Source organism: Loxodonta africana, chromosome 12, assembly GCF_030014295.1.
Source record: "Loxodonta africana isolate mLoxAfr1 chromosome 12, mLoxAfr1.hap2, whole genome shotgun sequence".
In the NCBI taxonomy this organism is placed as follows: Eukaryota; Metazoa; Chordata; class Mammalia; order Proboscidea; family Elephantidae; genus Loxodonta; species Loxodonta africana.
The window spans coordinates 94032735-94058664 of record NC_087353.1 but is presented as its reverse complement, the minus strand read 5'-3'; positions in this window follow the sequence as shown (position 1 = coordinate 94058664).

Genomic DNA, 25930 nt, shown 5'->3' with positions numbered 1-25930 from the left:
TGGCTCTTTATTCTAACAATAATTTCATTCAGTTCAATGGGGTATAGTGTTTTCAGGAGATTTCACTCCTTCAAGTTTTATCAAAAATACGCAAATGTTGTCTTACAATTAAAATGTGATATCTAAAATTTTTTGAACCTTTATTTAATCCTGATCTATATCACCTGTCCCATGATACAAGTGTTAAAGGTTTACCAGTTTACCACTTTGTATTAAATTACAAATTTGCCTTGAAGAGGGTTTTTATAAAACTATTACCCAAGTCCTGTACGATGTAATTAAATAAGTCATACTAGCCCTTAGGGACCTCTTACTTTGAAATGAAATTTTAGAGCCAAAGATTGCCCGTAACCTTTACTGAAGTCATCTCGAAAATGTTACTTTAAATCTAAGAAACTAATCAGATCTCCCCAGAAAAGGCTAGTCACATTCATTGATGTGAGTGCTTATTGCAATTTCCTCCACCCCTACCCAGAAATGATCAATATGGAAATCATTGTAAAACAAGATCATGTTTTCAAAGGTGCTGTGAACCCTACAGCTGGCCCTCCTCACAGCAGTGATTCAGGGTTGGGATAGCATCTCCTCTGCTTTGTCATCGTCCCTCACTCCTCTGGCAGCTTTGAGGAGGATAGGGAACAAGACACCTTCCAAAGGCCTGCCCCCAGTGACCCCTATCGTCTGTCACTTATTCGGCAAGCACTTCAGGGCTCCTTCGATGCGACAGGCATTATTGTGTGCAGGAAGATGATCAAGACACAGTCCTTGCATTCAAGGAGCTCCAAAAGTATTTATTTCACACCACAGATAAGCTATCTCCTTAAAAACCAATACATATTTATGTAGCAGGAGATTATTCAGCCTGGTTTGAGCACTGTGTTTGAAGATTCTTTCAACTTATCTCTAAGAATAGCCTCAGGGAGAGGGCACCAGATCGGAATTAAAGACCAGATTTTGCTTCTACTTCTGACACTGAGATGCTGAATAATCTTGATAAAATAACTTCAGATTTCAGAATTTGGGCTCTTCACACTCAAACACAGAAAGCAATTCTTCCTATCTGAATTAGTTCTGAAGACCACTATCTGGGAAGTATGTGAAGCACTAAAAGTCTGACACAGGAGAAAATTTTATTCCTTTATTGACATCACAGCCTCAAAGAAAAAAAAAATGTACTGTACGCAATAAAACCAAAAGACGGCACTACTAGGGAAATAGTTAATGAAGTAGCCACTTACAGCTCATGTTTAAAAAACCATAAAAAGTCATATGAAGCCCATACTTAAAAAGGTTACCTAAGTAAGAAGGTGTTAATGACAATGGTCCAGACTCTGTCCCATGGCTGGATGACAGCAGCTGCAACTCACCATCCTAAACGGCCTTCTCCTTTCTTCAATCCATCCTGCACGTTATGGCCAGGCTAATCTTTACAAACGTTCATTTCCTTACATTATGCCCTTGCTCAAAACAGACTGGTTTCCCATTTTAAGAAATCACACCCAAATTCCATTGCATGACTACTCTCCAAACCTTCTCCGATGGTAAATATTATTTCCTGCTACTTTGAACCTAGCAAAGGCAGCCTCTTCCCTAGCACATAAAAACATCACACACAATCCTATATCAAGATACTTGCTCAAGTTGATCAAGTCATCCCCACCTTCTTATAATTCCTCAGACCTCAGAATATCAAAACCCAAATGACTCTCCAAGGCCCACTCAGGTGGCTCCTCCTCTAGTAGGCCCTCCTTGACTAACTCCATCTTCACCTAGTTTGCTTCCCTTCTATAATCCTAAATGACCAACAGAGGTGTTTATCATAAATCTCCTACTAGTTTTTACCACGTCATGTGTCAGCACTACATCCCTTCACATTCTGGGTGGCCACTGCTGTGGATAAGCACAAAAAAGGGATGTTATACATGTGAGAACCAACAGGCTGACTGTGGCAGACAGAATAGACCCGCAAAGATGTCTACGTCCTAATGCCTGAAACCTGTGACTATACCACATTAAAAAAAAAAAGAAAAAGAAAAAAAAAGAACTTTTCAGATGTAATTAAGGCTGCTGTTGTGTGCCATCGAGTGGATTTAAACTCATAGCAATCCTACAGGACAGAGTAGAACTGCCCCATAAGGCTTCCTAGGCTGTAATCTTTATGGGAGCAGATCTGCAGGTTTTTCTCCCACAGGATGGCTGAAGGCTGGAAACTGTCAACCTTTCAGTTAGTAGCTGAGCGCTTAACTATTGCACCACCAGTGCTCCATAATTAAGGTTACCAACCTTAAAATGGGGAGATTATCCTGGATTGTCTGGATGGGCCCCCAATCTAATCGCATGAGCCCTTAAAGCAGAAGAGATGCAGCAGAAAGGAAGTTGGAGACGGGCTTGGCCTGTCATTGCTGGGGGCGGTGGGTGGGGGGGGCATGAAAAGCATGAGAAGGAATGTGGGCAGCCTCTAAAAGCAAAGACGGCCCTGGCTGACAGCCAGCAAGGAAATGAGGACCTCAGTGCTACAACCTCAAGGAACTGAACTCAGACAACAACTTGAATGAGCTTGGAAGCAGAATCATCCCCAGAGTCTCTAGAAAGAAAGAGCCCTACCACCACCTGATTTCAGCTTTTCGAGACATATGCAGAGAAACTAGTTGAGCCACACTGTACCCGGACTTCTGACCTATGGAGCTTTGAGATAAAAAATGGGTGTTGCTCTAAGCCACTAAATTTGTAGTGACGTATTACAGCAGCAATAGGAAACTAATACACTAAAAAATATGGCAGCTTAAGGTCAAACAGGAAGGTCATTGGTAGGCCAAAATGTAATTTCAGACGTGCCATCTGTGGGATATAAGGCCAAAACATAAGTGGTCCTTTAAAAGCTGGACAGTGACTTACGTAAAGGATCCACATGCCCACCTGTGCAAGGGTTAACAGTCAAAGAGCAGACTTAGTGTCTCAGTTTTTATTAGGACAAATTTGGAGAGATTTCCACGGCCCAAATGAACTTCAAAGCTATCAGTTCAAATACATGAGAACTACAGGATATGATAAGGAGCCCTGGTGGTGCAGTAGTTAAGCCCTCAGCTGCTAACTGAAAGGTTGGGGGTTTGAATCCACCAGCGCTCCTCAGGAGATGTGATAGTCCACTTCCACGAAGACTACAGCCTTGGAAACTCTATGCGGGCCGTTCTACTGCCTCCTACAGGGTCGCTATGAGTTGGAATTGACTTGACAATTTTTTTTAGTTGCCTATGATAAGGCTGTTTGCTTCTAATGCTTTTGATATAAATTGATAGATTCATACTGAACCTTCCAAACACTCAGGCAAAGCTTCCCCTTATGACCCAGTGGGCTTTCTTTGACAGGATTTAGGGGTGCAGTCTGCATCCCCAAACACAGCAAAGTGAAACAGCCTCCAGAGAGACTGTAAACATAGCATTGCTGTTATTAGCAATATGCTCTTGAGATAACTGTCCACAGGCTCAACAGATTAAGTGTGCAGGGTGTTCTTAACAAACTGGATGTAGGTAAGTCAGTGGAACCAGGTGTTATTTATCTTGAATATCTGGAGGAACACAAGTTCAGAGTTTCACCATTTAAAAGATAACTGTGCCAAAATGGCAAGACCAAGATGTGGCAGTCTGCTTCCGTAACAATTTACGGTCTTGGAAACCCTATGGATGAGTTCTGCTCTGTCCTGCAGGGCTGCTATGAGTCAGAATCGACTCGACAGCAATGATTTTGGAGTTGGGTGCCAAAATCTGGACAAGGTGTGAAGGTAGCCCCCACAGGAAGGGCTCCAGAGAAGATTCTCGTAACTTCATATCTAGTATTCATACTCACCTAATTGATTTTAGCACAATGGCTAAAATTATAATTAAAGTCAATGATTTTTAATCTAATTAAGATCATTTTAAATAATCCCTTTTCTAAATGCAGAATAACTTGCTCAACGGAAAAAAACTTGGAAAACAGAAAAATACACACATAAAAAACCACCTGTACGCCCAACATCCAGAGGTAACCATTACTACTAATATTCTGTTAGATGGATTTCTGGTTTATATATACAACATTTGTATTCTGACTTACGTGTACACTAAGGAGCCCTCATGGCACAACGGTTAAGCCCTCCACTGCTAACTCAAAGGTTGGCAGTTTGAACCCACCTAGTGGCTCCACAAGAGAAAGACTTGGTGGTCTGTTCCCACAAAGATTACAGCCAAGACAACCATTTGCGGCAGTTCTACTTTGGTCGCATGGGGTTGCTACATGTCGGAATTGACTCTATGGCACCCAGCAAGGATATCCTTTTTTTCAAAAAAAGTATCACCTTTTTTTTTTTTTAAGTTCAGCATTAGGGAGGGCATTTTTCTACAACTTCATCTTTTTAATTTACTCATAGAACTCTATTATATGATTCACCTCTTATTTAACAATAACCTCTGTGGAAATTTGAATTCAATAAGTGAATTCTTTTTTTTTTTTTTTAATCTTTTGTATCCTTATGCACATCTTTAGATGTAATTCTTAGAGGCAAAACCCCACATAGCCTGGGTTAAAATCCTGGCTTCACCATCACGAGCTATGTGATGTTAGAAAGGTTACTTTGCCTTTCTTTGCCTTAATTTTTCATCTAAAAGTAAGTATGACAACAGTACCTACCTCGTAGAGCTGGGATGAGTTAACACACACCAAAAGCTTAAAACAACACCCAACACATAACAAGCAGAACAAAAATGTTATTCCCTAGGATAAATTCTCTCAGAAATGTACTTATTGGGTAAAAAGGCTCACATTTCTTTTAAAGATTTGGTAATACATATTACTAAATTTTTCTCAAGAAAGGATAGGCTAAATTAAATTATACCACCCACAAGGAATGACTTTTCCTGACTCTTACGTACACAGAATATAATATGTAAACTCATCTTATCTTCTAGGCAAAAACTAATAATAAACATAAATATATCTTCCTAAACACTTTGAAAGTAAATGTTCTGACAAGGAAAAACCAAAGAATAAAACTTAACTTGGCTCTGTAAGTACTCCTGATAGGCTTCTCTACCACAACTACAGTGGGCACAAAAACATACAAAAGACCAAATGAATTACCTACCATGAGATTAAGAAAAAATATTTAGTCACTGAGAATTGGCTAAAGGTAGCAAAATAACAAGAAATTTGTTTTTTGGAAAGAGCAACATAACCTGTAGTGCCAGGTGCTAGAAAAGGTCATATTTAATGATGACCTAGGAGAAGGAATTCACAAGATGTTTTGGGGAAAGGAAGCTTTCTGTGGTGGTAAAATTCAAGGCTACATGAAAATGTTGAGAGCCTTCTGGGAAAACGGTGCATGTCAGTGCAGGCAACTTGCAGACAATACACTCAAGGAAACAATGTAACCTTACTCTAGGAATGATAGACTAGGAATTATGAAAGCTGATGCATGCAGGGCTCGCTGTCAGACACTATGGCTACTTCCTAATGAAACAGGCTCAATAAATTCTTTCAGAAAGCATACAAAAGTGACGGGAATCACAGGAAGGGTACTAGAAACACAAAATATTACTTGACTTCCATGATGCATTTCTGTCTCACAGGTACAATTTCAGAGGAGATCAAACAAAAATAAGCTGAAATAAAAACAAATTCTATATAGAGAGAGAGAGTGAGAGAGTCTCACATAAGGACAGACTAAAAAAAATTAGTGCACTACAAAATGAAAGGGTAAATTAGGCATAACCAACGTTTTTATATAATGATATAATGATGAAGGTATATGATGATGATATAATGATAAAAACTTAAGGAATAAGTTTCTTTCTAGATTTCATTCGTACTAAAAATGTAAGTAGATACAATAGGTGTTTTCATACATTTTGAATGATGTATCAAGATAGGCCATAGAGAAAAATCAGGGCTGTTCAGTTGTAGCCCTAACGCTGAGATGACATAATCAAATGCAAACATACTCCCCCGCACCCCACTGCCCTCCAATACCAGCCTCTGGCCTCAGCATCTGAGAGCTAACAGCAGGTAACCTGACCCAGCATGGCACTTCACAGCCCCTTAAGTGGGTGCTTTTAAAAAAAAAGTGTCCCCATATTATAGACAATGATGAACCTTTAAAAAATTAAGTGCTTTTCTTTGAATGGTTTTGTATCAATTTCATTTAACATAAAAACATAAAATACTGGATCTCGTTCAAGTTGTTAACTGTCAGACAATAACCAGAGTTCTTCATTGTAGACTTCCATGAACTTTTCCAAATTATCATTTACAGAAACCTATAATAATTCATCCCAAAGACTATTAAGACCTAGTTAACGTATTTTTAGAACACTCTGCAAAATGTACTGTAGTAGTACACTAGAAAATGAATCCCCTACGAGGTCACAGAAGCTCTAAAAATACTTCACTTAGGAATCAGTAAAATGTTTCTACAAAAGATTTTGACAATTTCTTAAAATATAAAATGGCCATATAATTCTAAAATACTTAAAAATTTACTATACTTTCAATTATATGAAGTATCATCCAGCAGGTCGGTGAGACCTAGGTGGCATCCATTTAAGGGAAAACTGTGTGTGTGTGTTTGTATATGTGGATACATGTATAAATATGCATATCTTATATATATGTATATATAAACACCATATAAAATATAGTATACATTATATTATATATAGTATGTATGCATAGTCTATACAATTATAAATTATATAACTATGTGATTATATAGGTTTGTACATATATATAATATGTGTGTATATATATATAAAAATACATATTATACATCCACACATCTATTTTTAAAGTGGACCAAAAAATCAAGAAAATACCTTTTGAATTAAAGGGTAAGAACGAAGGAGAATTCTAAAATTTTCTTGTATCTTTTCCGCTTTATGCCTTGAAGACATGACACTAACTAGCTATCATCTGATGAAATGTAGGTATAAAATACCAATTAGTAACAAAATAATGACATCCAAAAAGACCCTTCTAATTACACTACATGAACATTTTAAAGGTCAAAATGAAAACTTTCATCTATGTCTCTTAAGCATGGTATTTTTTGTTAGCTTTGTTTCAATTTTTAAAAAACTGATCAAGATAAGGTGATATCTTTGAGACTTCACCATTGAAATTTTTAATAAAGCATTTATAATTTCAGCAGTAAAATCAAGTGAGTTTAAAAACACTGCAAAATGTACAAAGAAAATTTTTTATCAATGTTTCTCTTTGGCTAAAGTCCTTACACAATTCTGAAATGACTTACAAATACTGAAACAAGAAAGTTACTTGTTCTTTCAGTTCTAAATTTCAGAGGGCAAGAAAAGTCTATGTATTTTAAGAGTACATTCTAGAATACAGAGGGCACTTGATGTCTGTTTTGAGCCCTGATGATGCAGTGGTTAAGCTTTCAGCTGCTAACCAAAAGGTCGGCAGTTCGATTCCACCAGCTACTCCTTGGAAATCCTATGGGACAGATCTACTCTATCCTATAGGGTCACTATGAGTTGGAATCGACTCAACGGCAATGGGTTTTGATGGTTTTTATCAAAAATAAAACTACACGCATAAAGTACAGAGCATGTAACTGCACAGTATGTGTTCTTAAAAAATGAAATCATTCAAGAAATTATAAGCCAGAGTTTAAAATTATGAGTTACCTATGGTTTTAGCCCAAACATTAGCATGACACTGCCATTAAAAATTATCAATTAAGGGCCTTATGAACACAGACCTGAGCTATCAGATGTGGCTTCTTAATATCAATTCTTAAGATGCAATTTTTGCCCTCTAGAATCTTGCCGGTCAGAGGTACTCTCTTTCTGAATTCAATTGAGCCACAACAGAAAAGAATGAAAAGAATCTCCTTAAAATATAGAACTCTTTCCTCCTAGATAGAGACTACAAGGGCCACTCAGGCACAAGACTTGCTCAAGTTCCCAAGGTTGTTGAGTAACAAAACAGAATTAGGAGTCACTATATTTTTTTTTTATATACCTCCAGGTCTGGGCTCTTCTCCATCAAGTCTAGTCTGCCTCCTCTTTCTCTCAGAATATCTGGGTGATGGCAAAAGAACAGTAGGGTCAAAGGAATCTTCCAAGCCTGACAATGCCGTATTATGAAAATTCTACATTTAGTGGTGAAAAGGGCCCGTTGTTTGTGTCATCAGGTAGATTCTGACTCATAACGATCCTGTATGACAGAGTGGAACTGCTCCATCGAGTTTTCTTGGCTATAATCTTTATGTGAGCAGATCGCCAGGTCTTTCTCCTGCAGAGCCACTGGGGGCAGGGGGAGGTTTCAAACTGCCAATCTTTTGGTTAGTGGCCCCCAGGGCTCCTTGAAAAGGGCCTAAGAGATTATTCTTCCTGAATAATATTAGAAATTCCCTTGCTCCTATTACACATAAAATAAGGGCTTAAATCTCTTTGTAAATAGATTTTTTTAAGTAGTATATACAAAAACTAATATAAATAAGGTAGAGCAGAGATTGCTACTTGTCTAGTCCAATACCCATTCTCCCTTTTATCTTTAGCAGCAGAAATCCTGATATTTAGCTGGGCATATGGTCACCAGAACAAAGATTTTCTCCAGTGTGCCTTCTTCCACGGACCTAGAGCTCTAGTTCTAGTCAGTGAGATGCAGTGTAAATACTGTGTGGCAGCTTCCAGAAACCTCATTAGAAGAAAGAGAGGCATATTCCATCTGTCCCCTTTTTCCCTCCTTACTGCATGTTGAAATGCATGATAGCTGGACTGAAGTATCCATCTAGGAGAATGAAGAGATACACTGTGGGTGGCAGGGCAGTAAGTTACATGGAGCCTGAGTCCTGATGGCTATGGAGCTGCCGTACCAGCCCCACACTCAAGGATGGGTTACCCAATAAGCAAAGTAGGCACATGCTTAGGGCATCAACAAAACAGGGGCACCAGTTGTCCAAAGCTAATACCAATAGATTCCAAGCACACAGGACACAAGGAAAACTGAACGCTGCAGTGGAAGAGACCTGGTAGGGCACCAAACGAAACGGATACCATCTCCAGGGCTGAGAATGTGCCGGCCGGAAATAACATTCACACAGGGTAATGATGAGGGCGCCCACAGGCAAGGCTGTTTAAGCTATGAGGCCTCTACCACTTCAACACCTTCACTGACGTCTGTCTCCTACAGTGCCCTTGCAGTGGGTCTCTTAAGAATATACTATTCCTTTCTAACAAACAAGAGGTAGGGGTGAGCTGTCGAGTCCAACTTTTGCTACATTTACCAATTTGCCACTGGATCCAACATGAGCAATTACTGGGCAAAGATGGATTATATTAATAGATAACAGGCCTCTGATCCACTGTGAGAAAACAGACTTGTACATTCACTTCTGCTGATCCAGCAACTCCGGCCAGGTGGGCCAGCAACTCTTTGCCATGATGCAAACACAAGCTACAGCAAGGATAGCTAACACACACACACACACATATATATACCTATGTATATATATAACTCACATATCCCGTTCCAGCGTGTGAGTAAACAGAGGAAAGGGCACTATGCCTTAATCTGGTCCTGCCTGGACTACCTACCTCTCTAAATTTAAGAGAGAAATAAACATCACACTCATTTAAGCCACGTGGTTAGTCTATCAAAAGCAATCAAAGCTAATCTAACTGGTACATCTACAAATATATTTGTTTTTACCTATAGATTTTTTCCTTGTTTTCAGTAACAGAAAATATGAATTAACATATAAAGCATACCCAAGAAACTACAACACAGTTCAGTTATGAAATGTAGAAATGTCCACGGTCAATCTCTCACAGCATTTAAAAAAAAAAAAAAAATCATATTTGGACTTAGGCTAAAAACATACAAACTCCATCAGAGAGTCCCTGTAGATATTCTGAAATTCTGATAACCTGCATTGTTCTTCTGTTCTTTCCTTCATATTTCTAAAATACTAATATTTTCCTTATACTATTTGCTATAACTTTATATTTTGGCTACATGAGTCATAAGTCTTCATTAAGAAACACTAAAAATGACAAAGATTTGAATAAATAGAGATATACCATATATAGGAAGACTATTTTCTAAATGTCAGTTATTCCCAAATTGATTTACAAGGTCAAGGTCAACGCAGTAACAAAATTTCACAACTAAGAGAACAGATGTAAATATGTATCAATTTTCTGGATGATGTTTCTAAATTTCAAAGAATAGAAAAAATAACAAAAGAAGCAAATTAATCTACTCAGACTATATTTAAAAAAAATAAAAACTGGCAATCAAAGCCAACTTAAACAAAATTAGGAAACGAACCACAAGCCTAGACAAAGTATTTGTAACAATATGATACAATACAGATAGGTTAATTTCCTTATGTATAAAAAGTGTTCATACCAAGTTAATAACAATTCAAGGATATGAAAACTTACAAAGTAAGAACTAAAAATGGCTCACATATATTAAATAGCTATTTGTCAATATTCAAATACAGAGAAGAAAATATTTTTCAGCTATAAAATTAGCAAAGTTTTTACAATGAGAACTCTACAATGGCAGCTACCTGGAACTGATAACTGATATAGTGCTTTTTTGCTATGCAAAGCAGCACAGTTTAGAGACTGTAAAAGTTTAGGGTCTGGAGGAAACAGACTCCCTGGGTTTGAATCCTGGTTCTACTAAATCAAACCATCTATTTTGCCTAGTTGTTGTTGTGCGCTGTCACATCAATTCTGGCTAATAGTGCCCCCATGCAACAGAGTAGAACTCTCCCATAGGATTTTGTAGGCTGTAGGTTTTAATCTTTACGGGGGAGCCCTGGTACTGCAATGGTTAAAGCATTTGGCTGCTAACCAAAAGGCTGGCAGTTCAAATACACCAGCCACTCCTTGGAAACCCTATTCAACAGTTCTACTCTTTCCTATAGTGCCTCTATGAATCGGAACTGACTCGAAGGCAACGGAATTAATCTTTACGGGAGCAGGTTGCCAGGTCCTTCTCCTGCAAAGCTACTGGGTGGGTTCAAACTGTTGACCTTTTGGTTAGCAGCCACGTGCTTAATCATTGCGCCACCAGGGTGCCTCTAAATTGTATAATCTTTCTGAGCTTCAGTTTCTCCAGCAGTAAAACAAAGATAATCAGTACTCACCACAAAAGGTTATTGTGAGGATTTAATGAGTTATTACATCTGAAGGACTTAGAATAGTGCCCAGCACATACAAAGAGCCCAACAAACGTTAACTGTTACTATTTTTATTAGTGTATCATTTGAAAGCAACCTCATAAATATGACTAAAAAAACCTCAAAAAAGTTTCTACTCTCCAAACCACTCAACTTTGGGAATTTACACTAATAATCCAAAATTCAGAAAAAGGATTTTATTCACAAGTATTTTAACGGAAATATTAGTCCTAATTTTTAAAAAGTGAAAACCACCACCATCTCTGAGAAGAGGTGAATGATAAATCTCTTTACAATCCCACAGCTCTTACAAGGATGCGATGTATTTTTAATAAAGCAGGAAGCTTTTGATACAATGTTAAACGAAAACAAATAGGCTACAAAATTATATTCACCCAATAATCTCAACTACTTGTACAAATAAAGAGTCTTGGTGGCGCAATGGTTAAGTGCTTGGCTGCTAACCCAAAGATGGGCAGTTCACACCCAACTGGCGGCTCCCCAGGAGCAAAGACCTGGCGATCCGTTTCTGTAAAGATTACTGCCTAGAGAATCTTACGGGGCAGTTCTACTCTGTGACATGGGGTCACTCTAAGTGGACTTAACTTGATGGCACCTAACGACCACTCACAGAAATAAGCAAAGAAACAAAAAGACTGGAAGGTAATAATACCTGAGCGGTTGCTTCAGCATATTAAAATATGGCAGAGTTTTTTTTGTTTTTTCTTCTGTTAACTTTTTATGCTTTGCAAATTCTCTACAATGAGTTTTTGTAATTTTTATAATAAAGAATTTTTTTTTTAAATAATTGCTGAATAGCATCACTTAGGACAATTACCAGGAAAAAAAAAAATGGATTACAGTGAATTCTACATGTTAAGAAGGCAGGAATAGCTGCTACATAAACATTTCCACAAGCCATTTCACATAGTATGACAACTTGATTCACAAATCTGACTACTTAAATGTCCATTAAACAGGAAAGTTCTAACGTAATACACAACGGTAAGTAAAATGACCTAAACAATCTCTTTATTAAATTTTAAATAATTTAAACTTCACAAAGAATTAGGGTTATTTTTGAAACTAGGGCTTTATTTAAAATCTTTAGCTCTGAAATCTTAAGCAAAAATCTCAGATATTGTCACTCTGCATAAAGAAGAAAGCAAAAATAATTTGAATATGGTTTTTCAAATATACTAAATTATGGTATAAATGTCCAAGAAGGAAAAATAAAGTTCTAAATCACTTTATTAAATTAAGAAATGGATCCTAAGATGAAATTCAATAGGATTTCCATGGCTACTCTCTTTATCAGGCCATACATCCATCATGGAATTCTGTTGGCTCTATCCTGAAAGATATTCCTACCATGAGGTCACATCCTCCCTTGTCTTTGCCTGGAATACTGCCAAAGACCCCTAATTGGCCTCCCTGCTCTCACCCAAGTCCCCCTGAGCTCTTCAACACAGTAAGCAGAGGTATCATTTTCTGTATGGTCCTGTCACTTCTTGTTCTGATGGCTTCCTGTCTTACTTAAAGGAAAAACCAAACTCCCTACAATAGGACTAGGTGGCCTGTCCCCTGTTACTGCTGTAGCTTAATTTTTACCATTGTCTGTCTCCAGCCTATTGGCCTCCCAGCTGCTCTCAGAACCTGCTGGGAAGACTTCGCCTGTAGGGCCTTTGCACTCACCTGGGGCATTCCTCAGGTAAGTACACTGCTAACTCCCTGGCTTCTTTCAAGTCTTTGCTCAAATGTCACCATTTTCATGAAGCACACCTTGGCCACAACTATTTCAAACTGCAGGCCACTTTACCCAATCACCTTCTCCTTGAGTTTTTTTCCTCATAGCACTTACCACTTTCTAATATACTATATATTTGTTTTTTATTGTTTCCCCTACCACTAAAGAAAAACTCAACAAGGGCAGAAATTTGTCTGTTTTATTGATGTGTCCCCAAGCATCTAGTATAAATGGCACATAGTATCTGCTCAACAAACATGTGTCAAATACAAGCATACCACAGGAGATCTGGCTAAGAATAAATTTAAAACATCAAACTTCTCACCTTTAAGACCAGTGACACTCAACGTCTGTACTGCTAAAGGCAATTAGTATCACATATCAGGAAAATATCCTTATTGTGGAGGGAGAAAAATGCACTGGAATATCTGAAAAGAAAGATAAAGACATTCCTTCTCTAGGTTAGTCTCTCATTTAGTTCTTCATCTAATCTTCAATATGACATGCTAATTTTTATAGTAGAAAAAGAAAAAACAAAAATCAGGACATTAATAACCACTTGAAATAGCATGTCACATGACACAAACAACTATGGCCAGAAAGCATGGGTGACATAAAAACTCCAGGAGCAAAGAGATTCTCAGTAATACCTACTGTGGCAGCGGAATTTTTTGTGCAAATCAATTACAATTTGAGAACTCTGATAGTGCTTTCCTATAAAATTTTGAAATACTTGAGACAAATTTGGCTTCCTTGTTATATCTGTGCACTGCTTTTTTCTCTACCGTGTTTGCAAAGCTGAATTAAATCTGGAGTAAAAAAAATCCCCTGGTCCAAAATATTTTGAGACCTACTATTGAAAAAGCCTGAAGGAACTAGATAATAGCTGAGCCTCCTTCCAGCTTCAGTGATTCTCCACCATGGCTGCATATTAGAACCACCTGGGGAACTTCTGAAGCTGCTTGCTCCCCACCCAGCTGAGATTCTGATTTAATTAGTCTACAGTGAGGCCCAGGCATCTTTTTTTAAAGCTCCCCAGATGATTTTAATGTGCACTCTAAATTGAGAACCACAGAGCTCACTCATTCTAGTCTCTGAAATTTAGATTCCAAACACTCATTCTGTGTATTTTGGGGTCTCTCTCTTGCCTGTCACATTGTTTTTCTTGTAGAAGTTCCACATGGGGCAACAGGAGAAAACACTCCTGTCTAGCAGCAGCTGCCTGAGCCTGCCCCGTGAGTTAAGTGGTGAGTGAAGAGGAAGGCATGGTCTACGGAAAATGCATGGATTTGGGACAGGTGGGCCCGCTCTGCTACTTGAGTAACCTTTAGTAACACTCAGTTATTTGGATCTCAGTTTTGAATATGTAAAATGGAAGTGATAGAATGACGTGCTACATTGTGGTTTAAGAATTCTCTAAACCCTTCAAAACAGCAATTACTACGTGCCAGGTGCCCTTTAAGTGCTTTACAAATATTATCTCGTATGAGGTGGATATTATCTCGTATGAGGTGGATATTATCATCCATGGTTTACAGGTGAGGAAAACTGAAACATAGAAAGGTAAGGTAACTTGCCTAGGGTCCCATATTGGCAGAACATGGATTCAAACCCAAGCAGCCAAAGAAGCTCACATTACTATTAGAAATACAATATGGGTAGCAAAGCTCAAGCATCACTCCTGGAGCATCTTTGCCAGGACTAGTACACTGGGGGATCAAGTCACTGGCAAAATTCCATTGTCTAATCCAACGTAACCTGCTAAAGTAGAGCACTTAACATTCTAACTGTTTTAGGATGGATATGCATGTGTGTCCATTACATGTGCACATGTGTGTATAACAAACACCTCATACTTTAGGCTGTCATAAGATGTTGAGTTCATCACAGCTGCCTAAGTGCTATGACATGTGTGACACAGCTATTACTAGAACCATTCCATTAACTGAAACATTTTGTATGTGTTTGTTCTTTAAGAGTAGAATAAAATATTACGTGTTGCATTTATAAAATAATCATTCTTATGAATCTCATCCATTCCTTCATGTGATCATCCAACAACTATTTATTGAGCACCTGCTGATATAACTAGTCCCTGCCATCAAAGAACTTAGAACAAACAACACTGGAGCAAGGTCACTACAACACAAGGGTCATTTCAATTCAAGGGCCAAATGTTAAGATAGAAAAAGTACAGAACACTTTAAAGAATCAGGAAAGGACTCTTGGAATTAGAAATATCTAAGTTGCAATCTCAAGTATGATAATGTCAGAGAGGCAAGAATAATGATTAGTTCAATTTGCAGTACACTGAGCTTAAGAGCTTGAGGGGTGAGGCAGTCAATAGCTAGTTGTCTACATGAATCTGAAGTACAGAAGAGAGTGCAGCCAGAAAAAAAAAAAAAAAAGATTTAGGAAACATCAGTTTATGGATAAGAATTCAAGTAACAAAGTATATGAGATTTCAGAAAAGGTGTGGAGAATTACAAAAGACAAGGACCACGTACAAGACCCCAAGAATCATTAGACTTTAATGCATGGTAAGAAAAAAAGGAAGCCAGTCAAGAAAGGGAGAGCCAGGAAGGAAAGAAGTAGGAATTCACAGCATCTAGCAAGTCAGAGGAAAATATAATTTCAAGGAGAGTCGGCAGTGTCAAATGCCACTAGAAATCAAGCAAGATTAGGTCTGAGACAGGTCTATTGATTTGAGCAATGGGGAAGTCGAGAGTAACTTTGTTGAATACTATTGCAGGGAACTGCTGGGTGAAAGTAAGAATGCAGTGGGTTGAGAATTAAATGACAGCATGTCCAGATAAGGAAAGATTCAAACATATTTAAATGATAATTGAAGGAGTCTAGACTAAAGGAAAAATTGAACATGCAGAAAAAAGGGAGAGATCATCTGTTCAACAAAACATTCAGCAGGTATTTTTTAAGCTATGAGTTGGAACTGACTCAACAGCAATGGGTTATGGGGTCACTTTTTTTTTTTTATGAGTCTAAATTGACTCTATGGCAACTAGTAACTACAAGGTTTCAGGCTTTGTTCAAGATGTGAGAATACAGTAAAAAAGAAGAAAGTCTGCATTTATGGAGACAGAAAATTAACAATAATCATAAATACAGGACTTCCAGTCCTTAAGGAGTGACTACCACTAGAATAGTCTTCTTGTGGTAAACAACTATAAAATAGAAAAACACAGGAAACAACTCTTTTCCACCATTAGACTGTGCTACCTGCGAAAAAGGAAACAAATGAGGTGAGCCTAACAACCACCCTAGGCTTCTGTCTAGAGGCATTTAATGGACCACGCGAGAACAATGGTCTTGTTAGCTGAGGAGACAGAGATCAGAGAAATTTGTGAAGCAGAATAATTAAAAAGAGAAAGATCTACAAAAGAAGAAGTCCAGAAATCTGCCTGTGGGTTCCCTTGATTCTCTGTCTGAATACTAAGCTGTGTATGTGTAGAGGTGAGATTTTTGAAGAGATCAGACCAAAAAACACTACTGGGGAAAGAATAACTATTAGAGGGGGGTTAAGCTGAGTAACTACTGGAGTACAAACAGAATCCCACTGAAACCTTTTTAAATACGTCAGGCATTCAGTAGAAGCCCTAGAAGGCTATGTGTTAGGATTAAGGTGAAACACACCTTAGAGTAAAGACTACTTTACTGTTCACCCTCCAAACAAAACTTATAAGCTTAGCCTTTGAAAGAATCAAGTTTATACGTATGTAATTTAACTTGTCACCAAAATAAAAGTCAGTATGTTTTAAAGAAAAACACAATCCTCAAAAATGAGAAAAGTCAAGTGATATGAACAGATGCAGAAATGACAGATGATGGAATTAAGACAAGGACTTCGAATGAACTATTTCAAATATGTATGAGGATTTAAGAAAAACAAACATAATGAAGTGATAAAATATATAGAAAAAAGAAGCAAATGAAACATCTAGAGCTGAAAAATACAGTATCTGCAATGAGTCACCAGTTGTGCTTTAAAGCTCATTAAACACAGAGAAGAAAAGATCAATGAATTTGAAGACAGGACAATAAAAACTCTACAAACTGAAGCAAGGGCAGGAAAAAAATACTGAAATAAAGCCTCAGTAAACCGTGGCAACATCAAGCAATATAATATACACGTAATTGAATTCCTTGAAGGGGGTGAAGTATTTAAGACATAATGGTCTAATTTTGCTAATTACTTAAAAACAAACCCATATATTTAAAAAAGGATAACAAACCCCAACCAGAATAAAAACAAAGTAAACACACCAAGGCACATCATTATTTAATTCTTGAAAAACAGTGATAAACAGACTCTTACAAAACAGCCAGAAAGGGTAAACAAACCACAAATGGCACATGTGGAGTAAAGATAAAGAATATTACTGACTTTTCATCAGAAACAATACAAGCCAGAGGAGCGTGGAAGAACGTTTTTTCATGTACAGGGGAGACAGGGATAAATAAAACTGTCAAGGTAAAATTCTATACCAAGGAAAACGTCATCCAAAAATGGAAACAAAATTGTTTTAAAGACAAACTATAACTGGCAATATTTGCTGCCAGAACACCTGAACTACAAGAGATACTAAAGGAAGTTCTACAAATGAAAAGAAAATGTTATCAGATCAAAACTTGCAACTACAAAACAAAATAAAGAGCACTGTGAAGAGTAAATACGTGGGTAAAGAGAAATTAAAATTCTTATTTTTAAATTTATTTAAAAGATAGTTGACTTCTAAAACAAAATAAAATGTACTGTAGAGCTTATAATATGTAAGAAAATAAATGATAATAGCACAAAGGGCAGAAAGGAGGAATAAAAATATACTGTTTAAAGGATTTATCGGTCTTTCACATAGAAGGATATAATATTATTTAAAGGTAGAAAACAATAAATATGCATGTCATAAATCTTAAGGCAATCACTAAAAAAATTAAAGAGATTTTAAAAATAAGGGAAAAGAGCTAAAAGTTTATACTTTGAAATAATAAATCCAAATAAGTTTAAAAGAGAATGTTGTTGTTGTTGTTAGGTGCTGTCGAGTAGGTTCTGACTCATAGCGACCCCATGCACAACAGAATGAAACACTGCCTGGTCCTGCGCCATCCTTACAATCGTTGTTATGCTTAAGCTCATTGTTGCAGCCACTGTGTCAATCCACCTCGTTGAGGGTCTTCCTCTTTTCCGCTGACCCTGTACTCTGCCAAGCATGATGTCCTTCTCCAGGGACTGATCCCTCCTGACTACATGTCCAAAGTATGTAAGACGCAGTCTCGCCATCCTTGCCTCTAAGGAACATTCTGGCCGCACTTCTTCCAAGACAGATTTGCTCGTTCTTTTGGCAGTCCATGGTATATTCAATATTCTTTGCCAACACCACAATTCAAATGCATCAACTCTTCTTCGGTCTTCCTTATTCATTGTCCAGCTTTCACATGCATATGATGTAACTGAAAATACCATGGCTTGGGTCAGTGCACCTTAGTCTTCAGGGTGACGTCTTTGCTCTTCGACATTTTAAAGAGGTCCTTTGCAGCAGATTTGCCCAATGCAATGAGTCTTCTGATTTCCTGACTGCTGTTTCCATGGCTGTTGATTGTGGATCCAAGTAAAATGAAATCCTTGACAACTTCAATCTCTTCTCCGTTTATCATGATGTTGCTCATTGGTCCAGTTGTGAGGATTTTTGTTTTCTTTATGTTGAGGTGTAATCCATACTGAAGGCTGTGGTCTTTGATCTTCATTAGTAAGTGCTTCAAGTCCTCTTCACTTTCAGCAAGCAAGGTTGTGTCATCATTAAAAGAGAATATTTCTATTTTATTCTGTTAAAATACATAAAACATTTTTTGCGGAAAACTATTTTAATATTCAAAGGGGTTTACAATTTTATTGACTGTATAAACACACCTAGGAAAAAGAAAATAATCATAAGAAACCAAATCTAAAAACTAAATGGAAAATTCAACCCTCTTTGTTACTTTACCTGTACAACTACTTGACATTTTATGTATTTATTTGTTTGACAATCCCACTTCATTACAGTGAGAAGTTTCATGAGGACACAAACTTTTTTTTTTCTGCATAACTTCATTTTGTTTATTGCTGTATTCCTGGTACCTAGAAAAATGCAAGGCACACAGGAGTTCCTCAATAAATATTAGTTAAATGAAGGAATTAACCTTTATATTTTTGCCAAACCAAATTCTTAAAATGGCAGGGTTTCATTCTGTTGTATATAGGGTTGCTGTGAGTCAAAACTGACTAGACGACATCTAACCACAACACAATAACTAGTAATTTAGAGCGTCTTTTCATATGCTTATGGCCATTGGTATATTTTCTTTGGAGAAATGTCCATTCAAATCCTTTGTCCATTTTTTCAACTGGGTTGTCTTTTGTTGAATTCTAAGAATTATTTATATATTTTTGACATACTTCCTTACCAGGTATTTTGTCCCATTCTGTGTGTTGTCTTCATTTCCTTGATGGTATCATTTGAAGCACAAAGGTTTTTCCCTTCAATGAGGTCTAATTGATCTATTTCTTTTTCCTTTTGTCACTTGTACTTTTGGTATCATATCTAAGAAACCAATGCCTAACCCAAGGTCATGAAGGTTTACTCCTGTTTTCTTCTAAGACTTTTATACTTTTACCACTTGCATTTAGGTCTGTGATACATTTTGAGTTAATTTTTGCATACGATGTGAGGTAGAGGTACAAATGCATTCTTTTGCATGTGGACATCAGTTGTCTCAGCACAATTTACTGAAGACTATTCTTTTCCCATTTAATTGTCTTAGCATACTTGTTGAAAATCAATTGACCATAAATGTAAGGTTTATTTCTAGACTCTCAGTTCTACTATATTAATCTACATGTCTTTCCTTATGCAAATACCACAGTCTTAATTACCACAGTTTTGGAGTAAGTATGAAATTGAGAAATGTGAGCCCTCCAACTTTAATCTTCTTCTTCAGTAGTGGTTGGCTATTCTGGGTTATGTGTTTTTCCATATAATTTTAGAATCAGTGGTTGATATCTATACACACTGAAAAGGAAAAAGAAAAACTAAGATCTTGATATGGATTGCACGTAATCCATAGATCAACTTGGAGAATAATGCCATCTAAACAGTATTAAGTTTTCCAAATCCATGAATGTTATCTTTCCATTTAGAACTTTTCAATTTTGTTTCGACAGTGTTTTATGGTTTTTAGCATACAAATCTTGACCTTCTTTTGTTAATTTCATTCCTAATTATTTTATTCTAATGCTATTGTAAATATAATTGTTTTCTTAATTTCATTTATGAATTTCTTAATTTGATTTGACCAGATTCAATCATTTTCACCTGAAAATGAATCATTTTGAAACATTATGAATATTAGAAATAAAATAATCCTATTCTTCCAAATATGGTTGCTGGAATTCCTGAGTCTTAATATTTTCTTACTCCTTTTTTCCCTAGAGCCAATAAATTCTTAAGAACCTAGTAATTATGTATAATTTAAATATTTCATGTTAATATTCACTTGCCATTTGCAAAGGAGGACAAGATTGCAGTAAGAATACCAATATCTCCATGTAATTTTAATTAAAAGAAATACAAAACATTAGCTGCTACAATAGCTTCATTATCTAGTCCACTGTGCTGAACATAATACATAATATTAATGATAATATCATCTATTTATGTAATTCCATCTCTAAGAACAAAATATTTTACAAACATTAGTTCATTAATCCCTACAATATTGCAAGGATCTGATAGGATCAGGATTAATATCTTCATCTCAGTTTTACAGCCAGGAAAAATGAATTAAAGAACAATTAAATGATTTGCTCAAGGTCATTCAGAAAATCAAAATTGGTGCTGATTTCTAATAACAGGCCCTTTCATTTGTCAAAAAATATAGGTGTATGCCTATACAAAATATGTAGTCCTAGAAATGTATGTGAATCCAAATTTGGAATATGCAATCATGCTTTAAATGTATAAGTGTTGCTATTAAAAAGAATCATTTGTGAAGCACTTTGTAAAGAAAAAAAACTTATTAACACAATGATTGCCAAAATTCTCTGAAGGAACAGTCCCCAGTTAATGATCTTAGTGTACACCTGACTTTCCATCTCAGATTTGCTTAATTGGCTTGATTAAGTCCTAATTATAACACTGTCCATCAGTGGTGCAAATGATTAATGGGCTTAAATGGTAACTGAAAGGCTGGAGATTCGAGTCCATCCAGAGACATTTAAGAAAGGTCTGGCAATCTACTTCAGAAAAATCAGCCACTGAAAACTCTGTGGAGCACAGACCTACTCTGATACACATGGGGTCACTACCAGTCTGAATCAACTTGATGGCAACTGCTTTTCTAAATTATAACATTAATATTTTAATCAGAGAAACCACTAGAAATCCAATCATTATTAAAAAAAAATGTAAAGTTATAATGAAATAGACAACTTCAGTCTGGAGGGTAAAACAATAAGCAAAAGTAAAGACAAGGATGAAACAGGTTCAGATTACTTTAAAATGTCAATGCCAAATGTCCAAACACCAATAGGAGCTAATGCTATGAACCTTGGACAACATAAATAGGAAAAATATTTCTCAACCACAACCTCCCATTACTTTTGAGAATTTGTGGATAGTCCCTAGTAACTGGAAAACAGTTCAAATGACTGTTCAACATAAGCAAAAAATAAAAGAAGACTATGATAATTATGGACCAGTAGTGTTTACTTCAGTAATTAGGAAGATCAGACAAATGAATAAATACATTTATAATCAACTAGAATACTACATGTACAGGATCAATTGATACCGGTATAGAAAAAAAAATCAATGAAAATTACAATTTTCATTAATATTTCCTTTAGAATTCTGTTAAGTGAATATATCACCTTTGCAGAATAGATCCAGGAACACAAAAATAAAAACATGTTCTGGGCCATCAAAGCAGATGCCAAAAAATCTACACATTAAAGTACGTTATGCACAGGCCAATCCCTTAGGCTGTGACTCAGAATGTAATTGTTCTAATTTCAAACAATCCTAATTTTTTCCCCTTACTCCCTGGTCCGTAGCAAACTGGAAACAGCAAATTAGAGAACAGGGGAGGAAGAATAGGTAACATCAGCTAGAAGCCAAGCAGGAAAATAAAAGAAACTTCTCTAGGAAATCTGACCAGTCCAAGTGGAATTCTCTGAAGATACTAACATCAATGGTTCCCCAAAAAAGACCTCAGGCAGATGAGTACGCAATGAAACTCGAAGTTAACATGCCCCTCACTCATGTGCTCAGCACTTTTAATCAACTTTTTAGTTTGCAGTCTGAATTATAAGCAGATATCCTAGGATTAACAGCCATCTGAGGAAAGACAACAGGGAATTTAGAAATCAGAATGGGCAGACAAAAAATATAATAATAATGGATAAAGCAACTTGGGGAAAGCAGAAAAATTTGCAGAGAGAAGAAAATGTTTAAAAAACAACATTAAAACTTTCGGAGGTGAGAAAAATATCACATTAATTTAAATACAGGATGTGACAAAAAGGAATGGAGAGCAAATAAGAACTCTTGAAAATTAGAAACACAGTAGTAGGAAAAAAATAAAACACTTGGAAAATGAAGTTAAAGAAATCTCCCAGAAAATAGAGCAAAAAGTCAAAGAGACACAAAATGAGAGAAAGGATAAGAAAGAGAAAGCCAGTCCAGAAGGTGCAACATCCAAATTATAGGAGCCCCAGAAAGAAAAAACAGAGGGGAAAAAAAAAGGAAAGAATGTCATTAATGAAAGGATTCAGACAATTTCTCATAACTAAAGGAAATTAGTTTCTGGGTTAAAAAGACCCACTGAGTATCACACAATAGATGAAAACAGATTTACAACTAGAAACATTGTTGTAAAATTCCAACACATTGGGGAAAAGAGAAGCTCTCACAAATATCCAAAGAGTAAGCACAAGATCACAGAAAAAGAATGAGGAAGGAGAATGCCTTTCAAATTCTTAATAGTAACACAGGAAGCAAGAAGATAGTGAAGTAATGCCTTGATATTACTGGAGAAAATTATTTCCAAAAAGAACTCTCTATCCACTCAATCTAAGAATGAGCATAGGATAAGGAAATGTTCAGAGGTATAAGACCTCAAAAAATGTACCTCCCATGCAGTCTTATTTTAAAGGTTACTGGAGGGTGTTCTCAAACAAAACAAAGGAGTAATTCAAGAAAGAGGAAGACATGGAAACATAGGATCCAGCATAGGTAAGAAGCAAAGGGAATCCTCAGATTTAGTTATAGGGTCTCTGTGAGTCGGAATAGACTCAACAGCATTGGGGTTTTTGTTGTTGTTGTTGTTATCCCGGGATCATACCTGTGCAACAAACATAGAGGAAATTAATTCATACTTCAGCAGTGGAACTCAAGAGATAAACATGTTGAGGGATGTCACCACAAAAATTCATTTTTCCCCCACCTTTTCAACCTGAAGACAAAATACCAGGTGAGTCTGATCCAGACTTTTAATCTGTACTTAGCTTATCCTAATGTTAATGAGATTCTTACTCCGTCCCCCACACCAACTCTCAACCCCATCTTGAAGCTTTTATCAGGTGAAGACATTCCTTTACCCCCAATGATGTTCTGCTTTGAGCTACTCCTGAGACTTGGATGTGGGCACTATAAAAAAAAAAAAAAAAAACCCACTGCCATCGAGTTGATTCCGACTCACAGTGACCCTACTGGACAGAGTAGAACTGCCCCATAGAGTTTCCAAGGAGTACCTAGTGGACTCGAACTGCTGACCTCTTGGTTAGCAGCCATAGCAGCTAACCACTATGCCACCAGGGTTTCCAAGGAGTGAACTTAAAAATGGAAAACAGAGAGCAGCATGCCTCCTTGGGCCATATTTCTGCCAGGCATCTAATCCATGACCCACATAATAACCCTGCCAGTTGTTCTGCCTATGCTAGCCTTATGTTTCCTAGGACTCATTCATGACCTTGTCCACTAACTTCTCCAGAAGGGCTTTTGTAAACCTCCAGTTTCTCTTCTCATGGGAGCCTACAGAGGCAACATTACATTTGTTTTACACAGCTACCTGTGTACACATTATTTTCCAAAACAACAATAAATTGTTTTAGGCAAAACAACAACGTACTGTAGTGTTTGGATGAATAACCCATAACAAAAATCTAGGAAATAAAAGTTGCTATGTGTTTACCTTTGGTAGCAGCAAAAGGCAAACAGTTGGGGAGGGACAACGAGTGTTTTGAAGATACTGATGTTATTTTTCATAAACCCGGCAGCCGCTGGGTACTTAGTTGTTTGTTTTCTTATTATTCCTTAAGCACATTTTTATATATTATGCATAATATGTATACTATATATGTATAATATGTATAATACATATCACAATCAAAAAAATGAAAAAAGTACAGCCAAAAAACAAAAAACACTAAGTTATTAAGGAATGACTGGTTAATAAAATCCATTTTAATCAAGCAAGTTAGTGTCTGCTAAGGCATTTGTGCAAATTATTGTTGCATAAATAATGGTTAATTGTTGAATTAAATTGAAGAATAAAATTTGGAAAGATGATCATCTTAAAGAACCATTTAGTGCTGAAAGGGGTAAAACCTATTTCAGAAAACCAGGTATTCCAAAACAAATAATTCTACAGGCTATGTGATAATCAGGAGTTGTAGAGAGGGAAGGCTTTACTGAAATTTATTTGTATTGTAGTGTGATGTGCAATATTGGATTAAATGAAACAGAAAGTATAAAACACCTGTTGTTGTTGTTAGGTGCCGTTGAGTTGGCTCCGACTCACAGCAACCCTAGGCACAATAGAACGAAACACTGCCTGGTCCTGAGCCATCCTTATAATCATTGTTATGCCTGAGCTCATAGCTGCAGCCACCATGTCAATCCACCTCGTTGAGGGTCTTCCTCTTTTTCGCTGACCCTGTACTCTGCCAAGCATAATGTCCTTCTCCAGGGACTGATCCCTCCTGACAACATGCCCAAAGTATGTATGACACAGTCTTGCCATCCTTGTGTCTAAGGAGCATCCTGGCTGTACTTCTTCTAAGACAGATTTGTTTGTTCTTTTGGCAGTCTATGGTATATTCAATATTCTTCGCCAATACCACAATTCAAAGGCGTCAACTCTTCTTCGGTCTTCCTTATTCATTGTCCAGCTTTCACATGCATATGATGCCATCGAAAATACCATAGCTTGGGTCAGGCGCACCTTAGTCTTCAGGGTGACATCTTTGCCCTTCAACACTTTAAAGAAGTCCTTTGCAGCAGATTTACCCAATGCAATGCGTCTTTTGATTTCTTAACTGCTGCCTCCATGGCTGTTGATTGTGGATCCAAGTAAAATGAAATCCTTGACAACTTCAATCTTTCCTCCGTTTGTCATGATGTTGCTCACTGGTCCAGTTGTGAGGATTTTTGTTTTCTTTATGTTGAGGTGTAATCCATACTGAAGGCTGTGGTCTTTGATCTTCATTCATTAGTAAGTACTTCAAGTCCTCTTCACTTTCAGCAAGCAAGGTTGTGTCATCTGCATAACACAGGTTGTTAATGAGTCTTCCTCCAATCCTGATGCCCCGTTCTTCATATAGTCCAGCTTCTCGTATTTGTTCAGCATACAGATTAAATAGGTATGCTGAAAGGATACAACTCTGACACACACCTTTCCTGACTTTAAACCAGTCTGCATCCCCTTGTTCTGTCTGAACAACTGCCTCTTGATCTATGTAAAGGTTCCTCGCGAGCACAATTAAGTGTTCTGGAATTCCTATTCTTCCCAATGTTATCCATAATTTGTTATGATCCACACAGTCGAATGCCTTTGCATAGTCAATAAAACACAGGTAAACATCCTTCTGGTATAAAACACTTACATTTTAATAAAGTTTTGAATTTCCACATCTTATCAATTAACCAATAAGTTGCTTT